This window comes from Piliocolobus tephrosceles, chromosome 7 (genome assembly GCF_002776525.5).
Source record: "Piliocolobus tephrosceles isolate RC106 chromosome 7, ASM277652v3, whole genome shotgun sequence".
Classification (NCBI taxonomy): Eukaryota; Metazoa; Chordata; class Mammalia; order Primates; family Cercopithecidae; genus Piliocolobus; species Piliocolobus tephrosceles.
The window spans coordinates 48,092,758-48,118,528 of record NC_045440.1 but is presented as its reverse complement, the minus strand read 5'-3'; the positions used below and the strand labels follow the sequence as shown (position 1 = coordinate 48,118,528).

Below are 25,771 nucleotides of genomic sequence, written 5' to 3'. Positions count from 1 at the left end.
GAACTTCCCCAACCTAGCAGGGCAGGCCAACATTCAAATTCAGGAAAAACAGAAAACGCCACAAAGATACTCCTCAACAAGAGCAACTCCAAGACACATAATTGCCAGATTCACCAAAGTTGAAATGAAGGAAAAAATCTTAAGGGCAGCCAGAGAGAAAGGTCGGGTTACCCACAAAGGGAAGCCCATCAGACTGACAGCAGATCTCTCGGCAGAAGCTCTACAAGCCAGAAGAGAGTGGGGGCCAATATTCAACATTCTTAAAGAAAAGAACTTTAAACCCAGAATTTCATATCCAGCCAAACTAAGTTTCATAAGTGAAGGAGAAATAAAATTCTTTACAGATAAGCAAATGCTTAGAGATTTTGTCATCCCCAGGCCTGCCTTACAAGAGACCCTGAAGGAAGCCCTAAACATGGAAAGGAACAACCGGTACCAGCCATTGCAAAAACATGCCAAAATGTAAAGACCATCGAGGCTAGGAAGAAACTGCATCAACTAATGAGCAAAATAACCAGTTAATATCATAATGGCAGGATCAAGTTCACACATTATAACAATATTAACCTTAAATGTAAATGGACTAAATCCTCCAATTAAAAGACACAGACTGGCAAACTGGATAAAAAGTCAAGACCCATCAGTCTGCTGTATTCAGGAGACCCATCTCACATGCAGAGACATACATAGGCTCAAAATAAAGGGATGGAGGAAGATCTACCAAGCAAATGGAGAACAAAAAAAAGCAGGGGTTGCAATCCTAGTCTCTGATAAAACAGACTTTAAACCATCAAAGATCAAAAGAGACAAAGAAGGCCATTACATAATGGTAAAGGGATCAATTCAACAGGAAGAGCTAACTATCCTAAATATATATGCACCCAATACAGGAGCACCCAGATTCATAAAGCAAGTCCTTAGAGACTTACAAAGAGACTTAGACTCCCATACAATAATAATGGGAGACTTCAACACCCCACTGTCAACATTAGACAGATCAATGAGACAGAAAGTTAACAAGGATATCCAGGAATTGAACTCAGCTGTGCAGCAAGCAGACCTAATAGATATCTATAGAACTCTCCACACCAAATCAACAGAATATACATTCTTCTCAGCACCACATCACACTTATTCCAAAATTGACCACATAATTGGAAGTAAAGCACTCCTAAGCAAATGTAAAAGAACAGAAATTATAACAAACTGTCTCTCAGACCACAGTGCAATCAAACTAGAACTCAGGACTAAGAAACTCAATCAAAACCTCTCAACTACATGGAAACTGAACAACCTGCTCCTGAATGACTACTGGGTACATAACGAAATGAAGGCAGAAATAAAGATGTTCTGTGAAACCAGTGAGAACAAAGATACAACATATCAAAACCTCGGGGACACATTTAAAGCAGTGTGTAGAGGGAAATTTATAGCACTAAATGCCCACAAGAGAAAGCTGGAAAGATCTAAAATGGACACTCTGACATCACAATTAAAAGAACTAGAGAGGCAAGAGCAAACACATTCAAAAGCTAGCAGAAGGCAAGAAATAACTAAGATCAGAGCAGAACTGAAGGAGATAGAGACACAAAAAAACTTCCAAAAAATCAGTGAATACAGGAGTTGGCTTTTTGAAAAGATCAACAAAATTGACAGACCACTAGCAAGACTAATAAAGAAGAAAACAGAGAAGAATCACATAGACGCAATAAAAAATGATAAAGGGGATATCACCACCGACCCCACAGAAATACAAACTGCCATCAGAGAATACTATAAACACCTCTACGCAAATCAACTAGAAAATCTAGAAGAAATGGATAATTTCCTGGACACTTACACTCTTCCAAGACTAAACCAGGAAGAAGTCGAATCCCTGAATAGACCAGTAGCAGGCTCTGAAATTGAGGCAATAATTAATAGCCTGCCAACCAAAAAAAGTCCAGGACCAGATGGATTCACAGCTGAATTCTACCAGAGGTACAAGGAGGAGCTGGTACCATTCCTTCTGAAACTATTCCAATCAACAGAAAAACAGGGAATCCTGTAGTCCCAGCTACTCGGGAGGCTGAGGCGGGAGAATGGCCTGAACCCAGGAGGCAGAGCTTGCAGTGAGCTGAGATCCGGCCACTGCACTCCAGCCTGGGCGACAGAGCGAGACTCCGTCTCAAAAAAAAAAAAAAAAAAGACAAACAGGGAATCCTCCGTAACTCATTTTATGAAGCCAACATCATCCTGATACCAAAGCCTGGAAGAAACACAACAAAAAAAGAGAATTTTAGACCAATATCCCTGATGAACATCGATGCAAAAATCCTCAATAAAATACTGGCAAACTGGATTCAGCAGCACATCTAAAAGCTTATCCACCAGGATCAAGTGGGCTTCATCCCTGGGATGCAAGGCTGGTTCAATATTTGCAAATCAATAAACGTAATCCAGCATATAAACAGAACCAAAGACAAGAACCACATGATTATCTCAATAGATGCAGAAAAGGCCTTTCACAAAATTCAACAGCCCTTCATGCTAAAAACGCTCAATAAATTCGGTATTGATGGAACGTACCTCAAAATAATAAGAGCTATTTATGACAAACCCACAGCCAATATCATACTGAATGGGCAAAAACTGGAAAAATTCCCTTTGAAAACTGGCACAAGACAGGGATGCCCTCTCTCACCACTCCTATTCAACATAGTGTTGGAAGTTCTGGCTAGGGCAATCAGGCAAGAGAAAGAAGGAAAGAGTATTCCGTTAGGAAAAGAAGAAGTCAAATTGTCCCTGTTTGCAGATGACATGATTGTGTATTTAGGAAACCCCATTGTCTCAGCCCAAAATCTCCTTAAGCTAATAAGCAACTTCAGCAAAGTCTCAGGATACAAAATCAATGTGCAAAAATCACAAGCATTCTTATACACCAGTAACAGACAGAGATCCAAATAATGAATGAACTTCCATTCACAATTGCTTCAAAGAGAATAAAATACCTAGGAATCCAACTTACAAAGGATGTAAAGGACCCCTTCAAGGAGACCTACAAACCACTGCTCAGTGAAATGAAAGAGGACACAAACAAATGGAAGAACATACCATGCACATGGATAGGAAGAATCAATATCATGAAAATGGCCATACTGCCCAAGGTTATTTATAGATTCAATGCCATCTCCATCAAGCTACCAATGACTTTCTTCACAGAATTGGAAAAAACTGCTTTAAATTTCATATGGAACCAAAAAAGAGCCCGCATTGCCAAGACAATCCTAAGTCAAAAGAACAAAGCTGGAGGCGTCATGCTACCTGACTTCAAACTATACTACAAGGCTACAGTAACCAAAACAGCATGGTACTGGTACCAAAACAGAGATATAGACCAATGAAACAGAACAGAGTCGTCAGAAATAATACCACACATCTACAGCCATCTGATCTTTGAGAGACCTGAGAGAAACAAGAAATGGGGAAAGGATTCCCTATTTAATAAATGGTGCTGGGAAAATTGGCTAGCCATAAGTAGAAAGCTGAAACTGGATCCTTTCCTTACTCCTTATACGAAAATTAATTCAAGATGGATTAGAGACTTAAATGTTAGACCTAATACCATAAAAACCCTAGAAGAAAACCTAGGTGGTACCATTCAGGACATAGGCATGGGCAAGGACTTCATGTCTAAAACACCAATAGCAACGGCAGCAAAAGCCAAAATTGACAAATGGGATTTAATTAAACTAAAGAGCTTCTGCACAGCAAAAGAAACTACCATCAGAGTGAACAGGCAACCTACAGAATGGGAGAACATTTTTGCAGTCTACTCATCTGACAAAGGGCTAATATCCAGAACCTACAAAGAACTCAAACAAATTTACAAGAAAAAAACAAACAACCCCATCAAAAAGTGGGCAAAGGATACGAACAGACATTTCTCAAAAGAAGACATGCATACAGCCAACAGACACATGAAAAAATGCTCATCATCACTCACCATCAGAGAAATGCAAATCAAAACCACAATGAGATACCATCTCACACCAGTTAGAATGGCAATCATTAAAAAGTCAGGAAACAACAGGTGCTGGAGAGGATGTGGAGAAATAGGAACACTTTTACACTGTTGGTGGGATTGTAAACTAGTTCAACCATTATGGAAAACAGTATGGCAATTCCTCAAGGATCTAGAACTAGAAATACCGTATGACCCAGCCATCCCATTACTGGGTATATACCCAAAGGATTATAAATCATGCTGCTATAAGGACACATGCACACGTATGTTTATTGTGGCACTATTCACAATAGCAAAGATTTGGAATCAACCCAAATGTCCATCTCTGACAGCCTGGATTAAGAAAATGTGGCACATATACACCATGGAATACTATGCTGCCATAAAAAAGGATGAGTTTGTGTCCTTTGTAGGGACATGGATGCAGCTGGAAACCATCATTCTTAGCAAACTATCACAAGAACAGAAGACCAAACACTGCATGTTCTCACTCATAGGTGGGAACTGAACAATGAGCTCACTTGGACTCGGGAAGGGGAACATCACCCACCGGGGCCTATCATGGGGAGGGGGCAAGGGGGAGGAATTGCACTGGGAGTTATACCTGATGTAAATGATGAGTTGATGGGAGCTGACGAGTTGATGGGTGCAGCACACCAATATGGCACAAGTATACATACGTAACAAACCTGCACGTTATGCGCATGTACCCTGGAACTTAAAGTATAATAATAATAAAAATAAAATAAAATAAAAAAATAAAGAACTTTATTGGTACATAATTCATATCCCATAAAATTCATTTATTTAAAGTGTACAATTCAGTTATGTTTATTGTAATTATAGACTTGTGCAATCATAACTATAATATGAAATTAGAACTTTCTGCAGCCTCAGAAAGAAACCCCATACCAATTGACTGCCAATTCCCAATTCTTCCCAGCCCCTGGCAACCACTCATCTACTTTTTGTCCCTACAGATTTGCTTATTCTGGATACTTCATATAAGTAGAATCACAAATCTTTTGTGACTGGCTTTTTTTACCTAGCATAATATTTTTAAGGTTTATCCATGTTGTGATGTTTCAGTACTTCATTCCTTGTTATGGATGAATAATAATCCATTATCTGTGAATATACCATATTTTATTTCTCTTTTGAGTTGATGCACACCTGAGTTGTTTCCACTTTATGATTAACATGAATAGTGCTACTATGAATATCCGCATACAAGTTTTTTGTGTGGATATATTTTCATTTCTCCTGAATATATACCTAGGCATGGATGGAATTGCTGAGTCATAAGGTAACTCTGTTTGATTTTCTAAGGGACTGCCACAGTATTTTCCAAAGAGGCTACACGATTTTACATTCCTATCAGCAATGTAAAATATACCAGGGTTCCACTTTCTCCATATCCACTCCAAAATTTGTTATTGCTGTCTTTTTTTTTTTTTTTTTTTTTTTGAGACAGAGTCTCGCTCTGTCGCCCGGGCTGGAGTGCAGTGGCCGGATCTCAGCTCACTGCAAGCTCCGCCTCCCAGGTTTACGCCATTCTCCTGCCTCAGCCTCCCGAGTAGCTGGGACTACAGGCGCCCGCCACCTTGCCCGTCTAGTGTTTTGTATTTTTTTAGTAGAGTCGGGGTTTCACCATGTTAGCCAGGATGGTCTCGATCTGCTGACCTCGTGATCCGCCCGTCTCGGCCTCCCAAAGTGCTGGGATTACAGGCTTGAGCCACTGCGCCTGGCCTGCTGTCTTTTTTATTGTAGCCATCCACTTGTGTCTGAAGTGGGTATCTCATTGTGGCTTTGATTTGCATTTCCTGATGACTAGCAATGTTGAGCATCTTTTTTTTTGAGACGTAGTCTCGCTCTGTAGCCAAGGCGGCATGCAGTGGCACGATCTCGGCTCACTGCAACCTCGGCCTCCCAGGTTCAAGCAATTCTTCTGCCTCAGCCTCCCGAGTAGCTGGAACTACAGGGGCACGCTACCATTCCCAGCTAATTTTTTGTATTTTTAGTAGAGACAGAGTTTTGCCATGTTGGCCTGGATGGTCTCAATATCTTGACCTCATCATCTGCCTGCCTCAGCCTCCCAAAGTGCTGGGATTAGGCTGAGCATCTTTTCATAGGCTATTGGCTGTTCATATATCTTCTTTAGAGAAATGTCTTTCAAGTCCTTTGCCTATTTTTGAAGTTGGGTTATTTTTTGTTGTTGAATTGTAAGAGTTCTCTGTATAAGTCCTTTATCATTTGCAAATATTTTTTCCCATTCTGTGGAGTTTTTCACTTTTTTGATAGTGTCCTTTGAAACACAAATATTTATCATTTTCACAATGTCCAGTTTATCATTTTTGTTATTATTGCTTGTGTTTTCAGGGTCATATCTAAGAAACCATTGGTGAATCCAAGGTTATGCAAACATACTTCTATGTTTTCTTCTAAGAATTTTATAGCTTTTGCCCTTATATTTTGGTCTGTGATCCATTTTGAGTGAATTTGTGTGTATGGTCCAGCATCGTGGGTTGGACCCTCCTTGTGGTTAAAGATTATGTTTAGTACTAATAGTAGTCTTTATGTTTTATTTAAATGTATATCTTATTTTTGGCTTTTGTTACAGTTTGCACTTTATGTCTTTGTGTGCATAGCATTTCTTCCCTTGTAGGTAGCAGAAAATTGATCCATTTCTCCACCCTTTGTCTCTTTTAACTTTTATCATTTTATTGATCTAATGTTGGGTTACACAGCTATCTGATTGAAACAGTAAAAGTTTCAGAGTAGAGTTAGAGGTGTAAATAATATGAAAGTAGTATGTTCATGCTCTTTAAACACTTGATAATATCAACCTATAACATTTGACCTCTGTTCTCATTTATGGCTACACACATTGAATAACTTTCTTGGTAAACTTATGGATAATATGAAAACTGCCGTGAAAGTTTCCATGCTCTTTTTTTCTATATATTATACCAGTGATAGACTTGAAGGAAAAAATGAAATGGAATGGCAACAGCCTGGGGATGTGAGTACAGATAATTATGAAGTTTTGATAATATAATGAAAACAGGAAGAGTAATTTTCCATATTCATGTTCAGTCATGGTATGTGTAACCACCATTCTAAGTTTGCATCTTAACCTGGCCATGGTGATTTTCCAGCACCTGTCATCCATCAAGAACAAGAAGGATTTCAAGGTGGCCCTATATAAAAGGCATGGAATTTTTTCCTCCCCATTTCTGACCTTCTTTCTCTGTAAACTTTTGTTCCTGAAAGAGGCTGGAGACCTGGAACAGTCTCCCCACTCTTCCCACCATACCCCCACCCCATTCCTGCAGCTGCAATCTGAAGCAGCACTGTGATCACACTAGAACTGTCCTGTGAGTCAGATTGCAGCTCTGGAATGTGCTTTGCTGAGATGATGGCACAGAGAAGAGGCATGGGAGACAGCACACAGCCTGGCAGAGTCTTCAGGGGTGGCCAGATGCAAGCACACAGTGCCATGTGCCTCTGTGGGCAAGAAGCAGAGACAGGGCGAGATCAAGCCTGACCTAACTTGACTTCCTCCTCCAGCTGAGCTGCCACACCTTGCTGCCCCTCTCCTCCCCTTTTGCCTCTGTCAAATGACCTACTCTGCCCTCTCTCCCAGCTGCTGCTAGACCCAGAGCACTTGGTACAGCCAGCTGGCGGGTTTGGTAGGCTCACCCTTGTTATGCTGATTTCTTGGCTCCACAGTTCTCAGGGGCTTGAGCCAGCTCAGCTCCTTCTCCACAGGGAACTGGAGCAAAAATCCTGCAGAGCAATTCTTGGGTTGGACACTGTCTTCCCAGGAGAGAGGATTATACGTGAACAGATGCCCTTGTTTCTTCCTCACTTGCTGCTCTGGCACTGGTATTATAAATGGTCTGAACTTTCACATTTATTTGCACAGATACAAAAGAGAGTGACAGATGCTTGATTATATAATGAGACTAACAACCAGGTATTAAACATTGCACTGATACTTGTCATTGCCTTCAAAATAAGCTCTATGTGTTTTCTTTACTTCAGTTGTCTCATTTAACCATAAATAAGCCCTCGGAGGTCAGGGGCTGTGTGACTCATCTGGTTTTGGTACTGGACCATGAATGCAGTAGACACCCAGCAAGTATGTGTTGATGGGAAACAGCAATGGCTGATTGAGCAGCTAAGAAGGTGGGGTGAGGTTGTGGCTCCCCTTCTCTTCTCAGGATGAACCAGTCCATGAGAGTTGTGCTACAAATGTTGTTGTTTGTCTAAGGAGATTGACGAGGCCAGTGAGGTAGAACTTGCCAGGAATACTCTGCTTTGGGACAGAGGTGATGTGTGTTCCAATCAGATAGAGGATGAGACACTGGGAACCAAGGTCCCTGAAGAATGTTCAGTCAGTATAAACAAATAGGGAACAGCACAAGGAGGGACACTTAGGGAAGTGGCAAGGGAGGAACAAGGGCAGCTCTTGGGTGAAGATGTTTATAAAGAAAATAGAGGCTTTGATTCACATCTCTCTAATAACTGATGATGAGCTTCTTTTCATGTGCTTGTTGTCCATTTGCGTATCTACTATGGAGAAATGATTTTTCAAGTCTTTTACTCTTTTTAAAATTGTGTTGTATTTTTATTGTTGAGTTGTAAGAGTTTTCTTTTTTTATTTTATTTTATTTTAAGTTCCAGGTTACATGTGCAAGATGTGTTACATAGGTAAATGTGTGCCATGGTAGTTTGCTGCACCTATCAACCCGTCACCTGGGTATTAAGCCACACATGCATTAGCTATTTATCCTGAGGCTCTCCCTTTCCCCACTCCCTACCCCATACAGGCCCCAGTGTGTGTTCCCTTCCCTGTGTCCACAAGTTGTCATTGTTCAGCTCCCACTTGTAAGTGAGAACATGTGGTGCTTGGTTTTCTGTTCCTGTGATGCTCTGCTGGGGATAATGGCTCCCAGCTCCATCCATGTCCCTGCAAAGGACATGATCTCGTTCCTTTTTTTTTTTTTAGATGGAGTCTCACTCTGTTGCCAGGCTGGAGTGGTGGCGTGATCTCGGCTCACTGCAACCTCTGCCTCCTGGGTTCAAGCAGTTCTCCTGCCTCAGCCTCCCAAGTAGCTAGGACTACAGACATGCACCACCACGCCTGGTTAATATTTTTGTATATTAGTGGAGACGGGGTTTCACCATGTTGGCCAGGATGGTCTTGATCTCCTGACCTCTTGATCCACCCACCTCGGCCTCCCAAAGTGCTGGAATTACAGGCGTAAGCCACCGCACCCAGCTGATCTCGTTCCTTTTCTTGGCTGCATAGTATCCCATGGTGTGTATGTACCATATTTGCTTTATCCAGTCTGTCATTGGTGGGCATTTGGGTTGATTCTATGTTTTTGCTCTTGTGAATAACGCTACAGCGAACATATGCATGCATGTATCTTCATAATAGAATGATTTATATTCCTTCGGGTATATACCCAGTAATGAGATTGCCGAGTCAAATGGTATTTCTGGTTCCAGGTCTTTGAGGAATCAACACACTGCCTTCTACAAGGGTTAAACTAATTGATATTCCCACCAACAATGTAACAGTGTTCCTGTTTCTCCACAGCCTCACCAGCATCTGTTATTTCTTGACTTTTTAATAATCGCCATTCTGACTGGCATGAGATGGTATCTGATTGTGGTTTTGATTTGCATTTCTGTAAGAGTTCTCTTTTTATATATTGTGGATATAAGACCCCAGTCAGATACATGATTTGCGAAATTTTCCTCCCATCCTGTTAGGTTGTCTTTTCACTTTCTTGATAGTGTCCTTTGATACACAAGAGTTTTAATTTTTTTTTTTTTTTTAAAGAGACAGGGTCTTGCTCTGTCACCCAGGCTGGAGTGCAGTGGTGAGATTATAGCTCCCTGCAGCCTCAAACTCTTGGACTCATGCAAGCTTCTCAAAGTGCTGGGATTATAGGGGTGAGTCACTGTGCCCAGCCAAGGTTTAAGTTTGATGACATTCAAATTATCTATTTTTTCTTTTGTTGCTTGTGCTTTTGGTATCTTTTCTAAGAACTGTTATCAAATCCAAGGTCATGAAGATTTACTCCTGTGTTTTTGTTCAAGAATTGTATAGTTTTAGCCTGTATATGCATTTAGGTATTAGGGACATTTTAAATTAATTTGGCTAGTTCATGGCAATTCCCTCTTAAATCTTTGGACTGACATTTCCATTTCTGTGAAAATAGCCTTTTTTTTTTTTTTCTCTCCCTCTCTCTTTTTTTTGCCAGAGTCTCACTCTGTCGCACAGGCTGGAATACAGTGGCACCATCTTGGCTCACTGCAATCTCTGCCTCTCAGGTTCCAGCAGTTCTCCTGCCTCAGTCTCCCAAGTAGCTGGATTACAGGTGCGCACATTGTAATTGACATCTCTGCTAAACCCTGGGCACTCCACCATGCCCGGCTAATTCTTGTATTTTTAGTGAAAAAGGAATTTCGCCATATTGACCAGGCTGGTGGGCCACTGCACCTGGCCAGCCATTGGTTTTTGATAGGGATTACATTGAATCACTATATGGCAGTAGCTTAATAATATTCAGTTTTTCAGTTCATGAAGACAAGATGCCTTTCCATTTATTTAGGTCTTCTTTAATTTCTTTCAGAAATGTTTTGGAGTTTTCATTGTACAAGTCTTATACTTCCTTGTTTACATTTGTTTCTATTTTATTATTTTGATGCTATTATAAACCAGTTTGTTTCTTAATTTTCTTTTCAGATTATTCATTGCTAGTGTATAAAAATACAACTTATTTTTGTTTGTTGACCTTGTATCCTGCAACTTTGCTGAAGTTTTTAGCTGTAATAGATTTTTGTGGATTTTTAAAAATTTTTCTACATAAAAGATTGTCATCTGCGAGTAAAGACAGTTTTACTTCTTCCTTTCCAATTAGTTTGTTATTTATTTCTTTTTCTTACTTAATTACTGTAGCTAGAATTTCCAGTACAGCATTGAATGAAAGTAGCAAACGCAGGAATCGTTATTTTGTTCCTGATCTTGGGGAGAGCTCTCATTCTTTCACCATTGAGTGTGTTAGCTGTGGAGTTTTCATCAATGCCCTATGCCAGGTTGAGGGAGTTCCTTCTTTTCCTGCTTTGTTGAGTCTTTTTTGTCCTGAAAGAATCTTGGATTTTGTCAAATGATTTTTCTGCATAGTATAATCACCACTTTTTAAATTTTATATACTATATAGTTAGGAATCAGAGAAGTGTGTTATTTACAGTGATTCTTAGTAGGTAAGGTGTTTATAATCAAATTACTAAAATAATTACTTTGAGTCATCAGGATATAGAACCAGTTCAGTTCTACTGGATCCTTCTTTGCAATGATATTCTCTATAGTGGGAATTTACAAATATGTACTTACCATTACTTTTTTATTTAATTACTTTTAACATGTTTCTCATTTTAAAATAGTTTTAGCTGTATAGAAAAGTTTGTGAAGATAATACAGAGCATTCCCAGATACAGAGTGTTCCCACGTACTCCATACCCAGTTTCCCTTGTTGTTACATCTTACATTATTATGCCACATATGTAACAATTAATTAAGCAGTATTGTCACAATATTATTCACTGAAGTTCATACTTTATTTAAATCTCCTTAGATTTTCCCTGGTGTCCATCTTCTGTTGCAGCACCCCATTTGTGATAGCACATTACATCTCGTTGTCATGTCTCCTTAGGCTCCTGTAGACTTTCTTAAATGCTTTTTGCTTTTTATTACCAGGACAGTTTTGAGGATTACTGGACAGATATTTTGTCGAAGATCCCTTATTTTGTGTTTTTTTGATATTTAGACAGGTATGGATTTGGGAGAAAAAGATTGCAAACATAAAATTCCATTTTAATTATATCCTATCAAAGCTACATACTGTCAACATGATGTATCTCTATTGGCATTAATCATACTTGCTGGCTCAGGTAGCAATCATGATTTGTCAGGTGTCTATGCAGTTACTTTTTTAAGAAAATTAAGCTATTTTTAAACTCCCATTTTATAATGCCTGGGAGGTGAAGCTGGAGCATGCACTGTTACCACCATTGGTACCTAAGATAGTCTGAAGCAAGAACATTTGTGACATAGATGACAACATCAGAGAAGGGGTGGCATACAAGCCAAATTTCTGAGTAGTCTTTGAAGTCAACTATTATTCATGTTTGTTTCAGGATTAACGGTATAGAACTGTGGGCACTTCTAAGACCTTAAACATAATTTTGCAGTGGAAAAATATATCAAATTGTATCCATTCATAGTTTATGGACATTGGGGCCATCAAAAGATGCAACATCACTCTTCAGTGCTGTCAAATGGAAATAATAAGGCCTGTTGTAAGTTACCTTTCGTTGCAAGGGTTAAATAGGATAATATATAAGAGAGATTGTTCTATTAATAGACCTTTGTCAAGTGCCTACTGTGTCACATCATCCTGCAGTGCAAACAGTGGCATGTACAAAAGAGAGAAAAAACAGCTCCTGTCCTAAAATATCTGTATGAATAAAAGTCACCTGCATAATAAGTTTTGTCCTGGATGATATGAGCTAATGTTTCCAAAATACTGACCTTAGATTACTTTATGCCATTTTGGGAGTGGGAAATACTAACTTAAAATGAATATTGCTTCTCTGAGCCACATTGTTGGTGCTCAGCTGCTGCTCAGTTCTTGGGTTGTGCCAGAGACAAGCCCCAGTCTTCAGGGCACTGACAATCATGTCATCAAGATTTGCCACAGCTTCAGGTACATTATGTTCTAATAGATTTCCTTTAGACCAAAAGATATCTATAATGTCAGTAAGAGCACTGTGGAGGTTTAGTGTATTGGGCAAGGATCTCTAAAGTCAGGAGATCAATGCAGGGTTAACACGCTTTTGTGTATGTGGTTTGTGTTTGAATCAGAATTCTTCTTATGTCATTTTCTAGTTGGTTTGTCTGGCTGGATTTTTTTTTTAAGTATTATAATCTCATTCCTTAATCTTCTGCAAAAGAGATGCATCTATTGTTGTAAAGACTTTTCCTGTCATCCTCTTCATTCTATACAGTCCAGCTATCATCATTCAGTCTTGAAGGAAAACCAAACTGAGTTTATTAAAATCTGAATGATACAAATTTTAAAAAATTTTTCCCCTTAAGGTGCATACATTAACTCAAACTGTAATATAATATTGCCAAGGGTGATAGATAGGTTGCACAGTAAACATTCTATAAATTTTAGCAGGAATTATTTTTTTTATTCAGCTATAGCTTTTAATAATTTAATTTTCTATAGATAAATTTTGAAAACATGTCAGTGCATATTATACATGGAGGAGATAAACTGTGTTATTTTCTCAGAATTACCTGACAAGTAATTTATTACTGTATACAAGGCCTTAGTTTTAAAAACCCACATATAATTGTTTTATATAATTAAAATTTGTGTGTGTGTGTACTTTGAGGTAAGAACAGCTGAGCAACCAACTTTTAAAGTAATCGTTTTTTAGTTCCATTGGTCTTCAGCTTCATTTGTGAGAACTTACAACTTAGTTTAGGAACAATATCAATGTCAAAAATGGGATATTATGCTGTCATCTAAAATTAAGGAATGTGAACAGTCTCTCTATGTTAATATGGAATGATCACCAGTATTATTATTATAAATGAACAAGGTCCAAAACAAGCACAAAAGTGTGTTACTATTTGGTTAAAACAAAGGGGTACCATGGGCACTAATGTTCTTTCTGTGCATGAACTATCTTTGGAAGATATATAGGAAGCTGGCAACATTAATTGCCCCATGGGAGAATGAGGCAGTTAGGAAAAGAAGGGAGAAGTTTGAATTTTGAACCATGTGAACGGGTTATGTGTGTTAAAAAGCCTTTTGTAATGAATAATCTAAAACAGAGTCCTGGCCAGCTTTAAGGTTTGTTAATGATTAAGTTGGTTTTAGTCATAGAGTTGATCTTGTATGCTCTGAGATATAATTCTACACAATGAATCTCTGCGTTTGTCTTTTTAGGTGGTAGAATTATTCAGCTTTAAATAATTTAGATGTTTGTTTGAGGTCTTGGTTTAAAAGTCTTTTTGGTGTTACAGAATCATGGAAGCTTAAGAGTTCAGTTGGCCCTTAAATACCAGTTACAAATTATTGATTTACTGCTTCATCTCAGCTGCACATTTGAGCACCTCCCATGGCGGCACATTGCTCTACTGCAGCCCTTGTGCAGCTCCCTTTCCCAGAAGGCTCTTTCCTATCTTGAGCCTGAACCTCTCTCCCTGGATCTTCTGCCCCTTGGAACTGACACTTCCTCTCAGGGTCATGTAGGGTCATATAGGATCAGTCTGTTTGCTTTTACTACATGATACTCTAAATATGCATATATGTATATTACCCTTTTTTTGTTGTTTTGTTTTTTTTGATTGACAGGGTCTCACTCTGTTGCCTAGGCCCAGTTATGGCTCACTGCAGCCTCGACCTCCTGGGCTCAAGTGATCTTCCTGCTTCAGCCTCTTGAGTAGCTGGAACTACAGGTGCTAAGTCTTTATAGTGCTGAGCTTCACATTCTTTTCTTCTGTGGTTCTTTAATGTCTTTAAAAGCAACTCTATTAATATTAGTTACAAAATAGTTTTAACCACCTGCCCAGAACATGTATTCTATTTCCCCCACCGTGCTGCCTTTAAAGTGGTGTAGCTAAATGAAAAAAGGAAGAAAGGAAGGAAGAGAAGAAAGTTTACGCTAAAGATTGACCAGAGAATTCTATGATATCATGTCTGTGCTGAAGGAGCCCACTATCTTTTTCAGGAAGACAGAGAGGAAATATTCATACACATGCATGTGTTCTATTCTAATAGAATGCAAGCTATTAATAAAAAGCATACTAGCAGGATACAGATCGGAGAATTACAGCAGCTGCCAGGAGTAGTCAAGGAAGACATTTTGAAAGACAGAGTTCAGCCAGGTTTTGAGAAGGACAAGTTAGATCTGTCTGTGATGGTAACATGGGATCATTTGGTTTTGTTTTGATTATAAGATGAAACTCACCATTTAAACCATTTCATTTTATTTATTTATTTTTTTGAGACGGAGTCTCACTCCATCACCCAGGCTGGAGTGCAGTGGTGCAATCTCGGCTCACTGCAACCTCCGCATCCCGGGTTCAAGCGATTTTCCTGCCTTACCCTTCCAAGTAACTGGGATTACAGGAACCACACCTGGCTAATTTTTTTATTTTTAGTAGAGACGAGTTTTCGCCATGTTGGCCAGGCTGATCTCGAACTCCTGACCCCAGGTGATCCACTCCCCTCAGTCTCCCAAAGTGCTGGAATTACAGGCATGAGCCACCCCACCCGGCCCATTTAAACCATTTTAAAGGGTATACACAATTCATTGGTTTTGTGTTTTTTGTTTTTTTGGGTTTTTTTGAAACAGAATCTCCCTCTGTCGTCAGGCTGGAGTGCAGTGGCGTGATCTCGGTTCACTGCAATCTCCACCTCCCAGGTTCAAGCGAGTTCCCTGCCTCAGCCTCCCAAGTAGCTGGGACTACAGACATGCATCACCACACCCGGCTAAATTTTTGTGTTTTAATAGAGAGGGGATTTCACCATGTTGGCCAGGATGGTCTCAATCTCCTGACCCCAGGCGATCCACCCACCTCACCCTCCCAAAGTGCTGTGATTACAGGCATTAGCCAGTGTGCCTGGCCCGTTTAAACCATTTTAAAGGGTATACAATTCATTGGGGTTTTGTTTTTGTTTTTTTTTTTTGAGATGGGGTCTCTCAGACTAGAGTGCAGTGGCACAATCTCGGCTCACTGCAATCCCACCCTCCTGGGTTCAAGCGAGTCCCCTGCTTCAGCCTCCTGAGTAGCTGGGACTACAGGTGCACACCACCACTCCCAGCTAATTTTTTGTATTTTAGTAGAGACGGGGTTTCACCATGTTGACTAGGATGGTCTCGATCTCCTGACCTTGTGATCCGCCCACCTTGGCCTCCCAAAGTGCTGAGATTACAGGAGCGTGAGCCACCACACCCAGCCAATTCATATGGGTTTTAGTGTGTTCACAACGTTATTGTGACCATCACCACTATCTAATTCCAAATGTCTGGATCATTCGGTTTTTCAATAATTCCTTACATGAATCATCTTGAAAGTGAAGCCCAAATGAATCATCTGGGCATGTCATGTCGTCTCACCCTGCCTTGGCTGCCTCATCTGTAGATTGTAGATTTGGGTTATGTGATCTCTTCATCCTCTCATCTCTGTTCTGGCTTCTGTCTTATTGTGTGCACCTCTCTCTTGATGACCTGAGCGTCTTTGAGGGAAGGGGCTGTGCCCTTTCTTGCCTATGTGTGCACATATCCATTTGGCCCAGGCCTCTCAGTGCCGTTTGCCACAGAGCTGTGTGAATATAGGGCCCCCATAAATGCTTATTAGAGAAATCAAAGGTGTGCTCAGTTCTAAGTTGAGTGCCTAGACCACAGTCAGATTTTCAAATTTTAAAAGTTCAAGTATGGGAGGCCAAGGCAGGCAGATCACCTGAGGTCAGGAGTTCAATACAAGTATGGCCAACATGGTGAAACCCTGTCTCTACAAAAATTAGCCAGGCATGATGGTGGGTGCCTGTAGTCCCAGCTACTCAGGAGGCTGAGGCGAGAGAATCCCTAGAACCCAGGAGATGGAGGTTGCAGTGAGCGGAGATCATGTCATTGCACTCCAGTCTGAGTGACAGAGTCATTGCAAGATAAGACTGGAAAGGTAGATTGAGATCATGTTGCAGAGGGCTTGAGAGTAATCTGATGGGCAAACTGCTGAGGCATTTGATATGATCCAAGTAGTGTCTTAGTGGCAGGCAGAAAGCAGAGTTGAGAGCTTAAATGTCCAGGGCAAGGTGCTCAGCCCTGTCAGCCCTGCAGGGAGGCCCAGCAGAGGAATGGATGCAAGAGAAGGGCTTCTTGAATGATGGAAAAATTTGGACTCAGCAATGGTTAGGATTTGAGGAGTAAGGAAAAGAAAGAGATCTAAAGATGGCTCTGAAGTTTTCAACCTCAGTAAGTTGGAAAATAATAGTTACGGGGAGAGGGCAGGAGAAGGATTAGACCTGAAATCAGAGACCCACCGCTTGGAGCAGCTGTACAGCCTGTGACATTCCCTAAGCTGCTGGCCTCCTGGCCACAGGAGGCATAGCCCTCCAAGGACTGGTTAGAGGTAAGAGTGGGCCTGAGTCAGGCCTATACTCAGGCATTGCTGATCTGACACAGGTCTCCTTTGGTGCTCTGCCTCACTGCTGCAGCCTCACAGCCAGCTAAGGGGTGCACAGAAGGTGGGAGGTAATGACAGGATGTCATGGGAAGTAGAGGCTGGTGTCCCAGGAGGATGGGGGTGACTCGAGAGTTAGCATCTGTACTGCAGATTAATGTCCCAGGCACAGCATCGGCCCTGCGTGGATAGGCGAAAACCATTTCATCCACCAGGATAACTAATTGAATCACACTTTCAGCCTCTTCAAGAAAATGAAAAAGTATCAGGTCAACTCCCTCAATTTTCAGTTGACATTGCAAGTAACCTCATACATTAAAAGGCTAGGTTAGGTCAAGCCCATAATATTATGAAATTATCCAGGCACCCTCTTTGGTTTATTCTTGGCCATGTTCACTTAGCCACATCTAGAATGACATGGAGTAGAAAAACACTTGTGAGTGCCAGGACACCCATGTTCTTTTTGCCACTAAGCAGTGTGGCCCACAGCAGGCACAGTATCCACTAAGCCCTAGTCTGTCCATCTGTGAGATGAAGATGAGAGAAATTGCCACAAGACCTTCCAGCGCACTAACAGCTTTGAGTTTTTTAGCCATGTAAAGAATTAAAATAGGCCGGGCGCGGTGGCTCAAGCCTGTAATCCCAGCACTTTGGGAGGCCGAGACGGGCGGATCACGAGGTCAGGAGATCGAGACCATCCTGGCTGACATGGTGAAACCCCGACTCTACTAAAAAAATACAAAAAACTAGCCGGGCGAGGTGGCGGGCTCCTGTAGTCCCAGCTACTCGGGAGGCTGAGGCAGGAGAATGGCATAAACCCGGGAGGCAGAGCTTGCAGTGAGCTGAGATCTGGCCACTGCACTCCAGCCTGGGTGACAGAGCGAGACTCCTTCTCAAAAAAAAAAAAAAGAATTAAAATAAAGATCATCTCTTTACCATAAGATTGCCTCCTCTTGTAAAGTAAGTCACTGAATAAGAAATGATTTACTGTTAGTAGGAATTTCTGATGTCACAAAAAAAGAAATGATTTCCCTTAAGAATTTTGAATATTTGATAAGGCATTAATTTATCTGAGATATATATTTTCATAAGAAAACCAAAGTACCCTAAGTGTGTGTATGTGTTGAAGAAATCGCTCAAGGTACTCTGTCTCTGCTTTTGAAAACTTTCTCTTCGTTCTATGTGTTATAGAACTAAATCCAAATGGGAAAAATTGGCTTTGTGCACTGACAGATCATGTGATTCCTCCCCACTCCCCGGCCCCCAGCACCCCCATCGGTGCTCGGCGAGTCCCCTGCACACTCTGTTCAGTAAACAACTTTAGAGAACCAGACCCGCCGGTTCATTCACTGAGAGCATTTGGAAAGGGCTGTCTTTGTGGAGCCTTGACGTACTGGCCGGAGTGGAATGGAGAAGTTAGCGTTTGTGTTTTCATTAGTTCTTTTTATAGCAGTGGACCAGCTGGAGCTGGTTAACATTAGCCTGGGCTGCCCAGTAGTGCACAGGTCTCTTACGCAGGATGAAGGGCTTCTGATGAAAACAGATTTTGTTACTCATGATACCACTGACTGTGTTTACATGAACTCATTCATTCTGTCATGGAATGTGATTTAGAATGGCTTCGTTAAAATGCAGGAACTCCCTAGGTGCTATTCAGATCCATCCTTAAAAACAAATGAGAGATTCACAAATATAGATGGCTTTCCCTATTAAACTAGCCATCCTTCCACAGAACATGCTTCCTTAGATAATGCTTTTAAAGAAAGCTATATTTTGGCCACTCAGGATGTTTTCCCCATAGTGTTTTAAAAATTGGGTAGAGAAGGTTGTTTTTCCTCCAGTCACAGCAAGGAATCATCTTATGGGGATAGAGAATAATTTAACCAACCATTTCTGGCAAAGTTAAACAGAATTGTTCATGTTTTCATGGGTAGAACTCTGACTAAAGGCAAAAATTAACAATGTTAAGAATCAATACTTTAGGATACATTAATATAAGTTGAGCATCCCTATTCCAAAAATCCAAAATCCAAAACTGGTTGAGCACCAGCGTGAGTGGCTGAAATAGTGACACCTTTGCTTTTTGATGAGTCAGTGTACACAAACTTTGTTTCATGTATAAAATTATTTAAAATATAAATAATTTGCATAGAATTACCTTCGGCTTTCTTTACAAGGTGTATATGAAACATAAATGAATGTCATGTTTAGACATGGGTCCCATCCCTAAAATATCTTATTATGTCTGTGCAAATATTTTCAAATCTGAAAAAAAAAATCCTGTCCCAAGCAATTTAGGTAAGGGATATTCAACCTGTGTGTATCATGAATACACATATACTCACTTCTGTCTAACAAAAGGGAAATGAGAGGTAAAAAACATTGAATGGAGAATGTTGGTTTTTTGTTGTGGTTTGTTTTTGGGATTAAAGTATAAACCAAGTTAGCCAATATTCTCAAGTAGCTGAAAATCTGTAGGGCTCAGCTACTTCCTGGATCAGTCTCATTGAAAATGTATCCTCCATTTAAACTTATTTGCAAAAACGAGTTTAGGGCCTTCCTTTGAAAAGTGCTAAATGATTAAGTTGTAAAAATATAAGGACTGAGATTCTTGCTTTAAGTGTCACAGCGGCTGTTTGAAGAGATGCAGGCATCTCTCACAGTTTAGCTAGATCACTTAAGGAAAAGTTTTGTTTGAGTCTTCCTGATGCTTTCTTTTCCCCCAGAATAGGGTAGACAGTATTAGGGATTTAGTAATCATACGTGTTAGTATAGTAGTAAGGACTCAGTTGTCATCCACCTCACAGGAGATTGTTTAGTAGATTAAATGAGATAACAAAGATGAGATAGATGATGGACACCCAGTAGGTCTGGATTTGGGGGGTTTTATTTTATTTATACATAGCAAGTATTGGCAAGCATATTATTTTAGGCTTGGCAGGCCTTACTACAGTCTGAAAGCATCAGTCTGAAACACTGAAAGCAGCTGCAGAGAGTAATGTCTAGATAGATGGATGTGGCTGTTTGCCAGTAAAACTTTAGGTACAAAGGGCCAGGTGTGGTGGCTCACACCTGTAATCCCAACGCTTTGGGAGGCCGAGGCAGGTGGATCAGTTGAGGTCAGGAGTTCGAGACCAGCCTGGCTAACATAGTGAAGCCCCTTCTCTACTAAAGATACAAAAATTAGCTGGGTGTGATGGCACGAACCTATAATCCCAGCTACTCAGGAGGCTGAAGCAAGAGAACCATTGAACCCAGGAGAGGCGAAGGTTGCAGTGAGCCGAGATCGTGCTACTGCACTCCAGCCTGGGTGACAGAATGAGACTCTGTCTCAAAAAAAGAAACTTTATGTACAAAAATCAGGGACAGGCAAAATTTGGCCCACAGGCCATAATTTGCCAACCTCTGATATATATAAATAGGTAAATTTCTTTATGTCTGGTATTTCCCTTGACCTTTCTTAAAGGGATAAAAGGGAATTTTCAGCCACTGTTTTACTATAGTTCCAAGGTCCCATACTGCATATCAAAATAATACCTAAAGGTACAAATATGTGCTTAAATATTTTGAACTACATGCAGAAAAAATGTAAAATTACAGTGCTGAATGTATTCATATGTTAATTTTTAGATAAAACAGCTTCTGTCACATGAGGTAAAATGATGTGACATTTTGAAATGTCAAGTTTTCTCACCATACTTTGTCTCAAATATGTTAAATTACAAAATAATATAGGTAGCAAATTGAATTTTTGAACCAAGATAAAGTAAAAATTAAAACCCTTATACCGGAATTTGCTGTTCACAAGTGAAAGAATGAATAATGGGGAAAACAGAAGAGCCTGAGGAGGAAAAACATGTAAACTATGATGAAAGCAATATTTAATGTAAACGCTGAAAAGAGCAGTAGAGAGGAGTGGAAAAGCATCCAGGATTTGTCATCAGAAGCTCTAAATTCCAGTGCCAGCTCTGGTTTCCACAGGTTTGTGACCTGGGGCAACTTACTTAATTGCTTTGAGCTTTAGTTTTCCCAGTATTGAGTGGACAGAATAATATACTTTATACATATTGTTTTAGAGTGTTAAAGAAATGTGTGAAGTGCTTTGACCTAGAACTTTCCATTGCTATAAATACTACTGTTTACTGTCCACGTAATAGATGCAGTTCCCTTCATCCATCCTGGGCGATCTGAAGCTGCCTTCTGAGAAGCATAGTTGGCCTTTCCAGGGCAGTAGGACTTAAGAGGACCTGTAGCTTGTCTGAGTTACCCACACATTGGCCTTGGCTGTCATCCCAGCCTTTACAGGTGTGCATAGGTCAAATGTTCTAACTCCTTACTCAGAAAATACCACATGACCTGTAGCCCCCTGTGGTCTTACCATGCACCTGTATGGCTGTTCTGACGTGCCTGGTTCTTGTTCATGTGGGATATAGACGACATCCATTTATTATGCCCTGTTGACTGAAGAAAGTAAAAGCTACAACCTGGGCAGAAGTCACAGTACCCTTGTCACACTGAATCCCAGGCCTTCTTAAAGGGCAACCTACAGACTGTGAGAGCAAGAACTCAACAACAGCCCGCAGCACCCTGAGGGAAGAGGCAGGCAGAGGCCAGGATGAGGGCCTTGGAGGGAAGGACGGAGTGAGACAGCGGTGAAGAGGCTGAGGCCCTCATCTCTGACCACTCCCAAAGTTCATGTAGGCACTGGATGATAGAAGCAGAAAATAAGCCCTTTCTCTTTCCAAGTCTCTGCCCTGCCTCAGGCAACCCAATGATCCTCTGACTCTGAAGTGGGCAGATGGGCACCCTAGACCCAAACTTGTGACTACCCCAAGGCTTTGTAACAATGGGGAAAAGAAAGATTGCAGTCTTTAGTTTAAGACTTTGCATTCTCTGTGCCCTTGGTTATAACAATAGGTTTTTAGAAAAATCTGTCTTAGGGTCAATTTACAGTTCTTCAAAGTAAGAACTGAGGCTTTATTGACAGTCAACTGGGTCTTCCCTTCTGGTGGTTGCATATGGCATGCATTAATAAATGAATTCTAAAACCACACAAATATTACTGAATATATTCAAACTAAAAAGCAACACAGAAAAGTACTGGATTTATGAATCATCACAATAAATGTATCAGAGAAAATGGTGAAAGAGGAAATGTATGTCTCTAAAACAGATTTAGATTTTATTTATTTGGGACATATAAAAGAGGAAGGAAGAGTTGATAAAGAATTCTTATTTGACTCTTCAAAGAGTTCACTATTCACCAGAAATTCAGAGAATCAACATACAAATTATAATGGTAGTTTATTTTCTGGAAGGCCAGTGAAATACAGCTCCTTCATTTATAATGAAATTTACTGTCTAACAAACTAAGTCTTTCTAATGAGACCAACATTCAGAATTCAACCCTTACCTCGGGATGGTCTGAGAAAACCAAAAGGCTAACAGTTTTACTGCTTTAGATCAGTTAGGTGATGATAACTATGAGCATTTATAATAATATTTTAAAATTGGCCCTGCGAGGCTTGAAGACATAGAACTGAATGTACTGCCAGATATTTTTGCAGGAGTCACAGATGTAAAAGAGAATTCTGCACACGCATCCCCCTCCCCAGCACCCAAATGGAACATATTTTCAGTTAAACCCTCTGGAATGGACTATTTTTAGAGAAATGGTGGGGGGAGGGGTGGCTAGGAAACATGTTCTTCACAACCTTTTTCATTATGTACTACAAAAAATACTTACGTTTTAATTTAATCATGACACATGCTATACTGTGGTCCACCCTACTGAAAGTGAAATACTGAATTGAACTACCCTTTCATATTCTTCTAACAAACTGCAGTTTCACCTACTCTGAAATTTGAGAGTTAACACATGGTACCCAGGCCTGGGCTAGGCTTGGCAAAATTCAAAATACAAGCAACATTGCTCAACATCACACCCTTTCACTGCACTCACAGCCCATCTTGTGCATAAAATAATGTGACAGCCTGGTTCATTAGTATTTTTCATGTAATTTTAAATGATAACATCAATATAGTGCCATTATAGGTTTCAAAATTTGCAAAAATAGAAATACTATTCTAATTCTGCTTCCTGTATAATTATTTTGCATATTATCTTCTAGTCTGTTTTATAATATTTATTTTAAATTGAAATCATAAAACATTTTTTTGTTCTTAGCCAAAGAGTGTCGGCAAACTCTTACGGTCCTCATTCCCAGTGCACAGCATTTCAGTTACATACTCAGGGGAAAAGAAGGCAGCTTGGTTGAGAAACTGTGAGATCCCAAGTGCCTGGTTCTTGTCTTTTGTTTAGTCTTGTTTTTTTGTCTTTTGTTTTTTTTGAGGAACTAATGAATAAAGCACACAAAATCTCCAGTAGCTGGCCTTTCAGGGGCATGCTGCACAGCAGTTCTGGAGAGGACGGTATCTCCAAGGGTGGGTGAGTTCCCCCACTGCTCAGAAGAAACAGCCAAGGGGCCTGCAGCAGAAGCTTCCAGGCTGAGCTGGAATTTGAAATCAGGTCTGTCTGCCTCTGCGCCTTAAAGCCAACAAGGGCATGAGGCAATTTGCCTCTATAAATGTAGCATCCAACTTATTTCACATTCTATGCTCAGTAGAACAGTGACCATTTAGAAACACTGGTAACAGCATAAAAAGAATTATTCTCATTCACTCTAATGGAAACTACCACTAGTACAGAGTTGAAAAATACAAGTAATACTTTCATTTGAGGGATGAGCATTTATCTGTCAGCTTAACTTGTGAGAAACCTGGCTGTCATGATAAGTGTCTGTGATCAGGAGTTAGGCAAATTAATATTATTTGCATATTATTGTATAAACAAAAAGCCAGTCATCTGAGACTCTGATGAAGGAAAGAAGTCAGTGGAAGTGTTTTCTTGTCACCTCCTGCATTTGTTGACTGTGTGGGTAACCAGGAAAGGACTACAGTCTTCTGCATAGGAGGGGGATGGCAACAGAAGCAACAGGGCCATGAACCAAGGAGAATTCTCACCTGATGCTGTTGGGCCTCCAGGCCATGCCACCTGATGCATACAAAGGATATGGAAAGATTTAGGTTTTTTCTTTTTGAAGACTGGATATGGAAATGATTGGGAAAAAAAAAAAAAAAACCGGCATGGTAGCTTTGGGAGGCCAGGACAAGAGGATTGCCTGAGGTAAGGAGTTCAAGACCAACATGGGCAACCTGGGCAGACACTCAGGAAGTGGGGGTGGGAGATACTGTTTACTGACTGCATTCCTCATCACCCTCAGTTAATGTTTATTAGGTGTATTCAAAGTACAGGGCAGTATTACCACTTGAAAACAGCATAATGAACTTAATAAGTTAAAAATAACCTTGAAGCTGAGTGTGGTGGCTCTTGCCTGTAATCCCAGCACTTTGGGAGGCTCAGGTGGGCAGATTGCTTGAGCCCAGGAGTTCAGAACCAGCCTGGGCAACATGGCACAACCTGATCTCTACCAAAAATACAAAAAATTGTCTGAGCATGGTGGTGCATGCCTGTAGTCCCAGCTATTCTGGATGCTGAGGTGGTTGGATGGATTGAGCCCAGGAGATTGAGGCTGCAGTTAGCCAAGATCGTGCCACTGCAACCCAGCCTGAGTGACAGGGTAAGACCCTGTCTCAAAAAAAAAAAAAAAAGAATAACCGTGAGTCCTGTCTAGTTAGATCCTGAATGCAACTTTAAAAACAATGAGCCGGGCATGCTGGCTCACGCCTGTAATCTCAGCACTTTGGGAGGGCAAGGTCGGTGGATCACGAGGTCAGGAGTTCAAGACCAGCCTAGACAAGATGGTGAAACCTTGTCTCTACTAAAAATACAAAAATTGGCCGGGCATGGTGGTGGGTGCCTGTAAATCCCAGCTACTTAGGAGGCTGAGGCATAGAATGGCCTGAACCCGGGAGGCAGAGGTTGTGGTGAGCCAAGATCATGCCACTACACTATAGCCTGGGCAACAGAGCAAGAATCCATCTCAAAAAACAACTTTTCCAAATACAAAAATGAGAAAGGAAACTCAATATTCTGACTCACTGAATTCCTCTAGTGGAAAACCTCCACTCTTTAGAGACCCTGAAATTAGTAAGGGTGTTCATTAAAGCCATTGTGTTTTTGTAGCATCATGCACTGCACTGCCCAAGAGCCAGAGGACACCCTGCTCACCTGGCCCAGGCCTGGCTGTGGTACCTCTGCCCACCATGGCTGAGTGGGAAGGCGAGCTGTCATTGAAGCAGTGTAACCTATTCCCCTGGCTTAGAGCCTGTACCCCACCATCCTCTCACGCCTGGGCCAGGCAACCTTTGCTGACTTAGTTTCCACAGAAACTTTTCTGCTTTGTAGTGTACTGCCTCCACAGAAATGAATGGAGAATTGAACAGCTGGAGAAAGTTTTTCACCATCCAGATTTCACCAGTGCATCTCATATATCTGGCTGTAATGATTGATGACCTGGCCC

At 40.7% G+C, this 25,771-nt stretch overlaps 1 protein-coding gene across 10 annotated transcripts in view; it reads left to right on the top strand.

The window, feature by feature from the left end:
- The window catches only part of SPIDR (scaffold protein involved in DNA repair), a 456,553-nt gene that overhangs the window by 322,525 nt on the left and 108,257 nt on the right, over window positions 1–25,771 (top strand). Inside the window, exon 1 of one of the 10 annotated variants that reach the window (XM_023190585.3) lies at window positions 23,180–23,817. The exons of the other annotated variants lie outside the window; for them this stretch is intronic. The gene's annotated coding sequence lies outside the window, so the exon portion shown is untranslated. Of the gene's footprint in view, window positions 1–23,179; window positions 23,818–25,771 lie in introns of those variants that run through there. 10 annotated transcript variants of the gene reach the window in all.